Source organism: Echinops telfairi, unplaced genomic scaffold (assembly GCF_000313985.2).
Source record: "Echinops telfairi isolate 266 unplaced genomic scaffold, ASM31398v2 ScPeMD7_5868;HRSCAF=6743_1, whole genome shotgun sequence".
Lineage (NCBI taxonomy): Eukaryota > Metazoa > Chordata > Mammalia > Afrosoricida > Tenrecidae > Echinops > Echinops telfairi.
In genome coordinates this window covers 12104309-12105445 of record NW_022109768.1, presented here as the reverse complement: position 1 = coordinate 12105445, position 1137 = coordinate 12104309, and the positions used below count along the sequence as shown (strand labels likewise).

At 42.7% G+C, this 1137-nt stretch overlaps 1 protein-coding gene across 1 annotated transcript in view; it reads right to left on the bottom strand.

Moving 5' to 3' along the window:
- Nucleotides 1-1137, bottom strand: part of SLC10A7 (solute carrier family 10 member 7) — a 212921-nt gene that overhangs the window by 115185 nt on the left and 96599 nt on the right. The gene's annotated exons all lie outside the window — the stretch shown is intronic.

The following is a 1137-nucleotide window of genomic DNA, read 5'->3' as shown; positions in this document are numbered from 1 at the left end:
ATGTGCAGATGACACACCTTGCTTACTGAAACAAAGCAGGAAGATTAGAAACACTTGATAATGAAATCAAAGACGACAGCCATAGTATGGACTGAAACTCAATGTAAAGAAACAAAAATCCTTACAACTGAACCAACGGACAACGTCATAACAAATGAAGGAAGGATTGAAGTCGTCAAAGATTGCATTTTACGTGGACCCCCAGTCAACTCATACAGAAACATCCACCAAGAAATCAAATGAACATTGTGAAAACCTGCAAAAACATCTTTCATGTCACCTTCAGAATTCAAGTGCACCTGTCCCCAGCCATGGTATTTTCAACGGCCTCCTATGCAAGTGAAAGCTGGCAACGAATAAACAGGACCTCAGAGGAGCTGATGTATCTGAATTGTGGTGAAGATGATCAAAGTACTATGGACTTCTGGGAAAGCAAACATCTGTTTTTAAAGAAGTACAGCCATCATGCTCCTTAGAGACAAGGACGGCATCTTAACATACCTTGGACATGTTATTGGGGGAGAAAAGAACACCATACTTGGTAAAGTGCAGAGTCAGCAGAAAGGAGGGAACCCTCAATGAGCTGATGGACACGGCAGCTACCACGATGGGTTCAACCGAACAACAACTGGGAAGCTGGTGCAGGACTGGGAGAGCTGCGCTCTGTTGGAAGTGGGGTTTGGGTGGGTTGAAATTGACTCAGTGGCACCTAACCATATGCCATCTAGTAATTTGTCAAATTAGATTAGTTCGCCTGTTCCTGGTGTGCCCTTTCCTATACCTTCTCCACAAGAGGGCAGGACCTGTGCCACCTTTCCTTGCACCGTCCACAGCGACCACAAACGACCTCTGCTTAGCAGAAGGCGAATAAGGATTTTTGACCGACTAACTGAATTATGGTAAGAAAATGAGAGGAAAAAGAAGCAGATGAAGATTGCGAAGTAAGAATTTACATCTTATTAGAATGAAAGAACACAGCAAACATCCCTTGTTATGGATTGAATTGTGTTCCCCCACCAAAATATGTTGTAAATCCTAATCTGCCTGTGTACATTATAATTTCATATGGGAATGGGCTGTCCTTGTTATGTTAGTGAGATAGGTTTAGTGTACGGTTTATCTGTTCAGATACACACA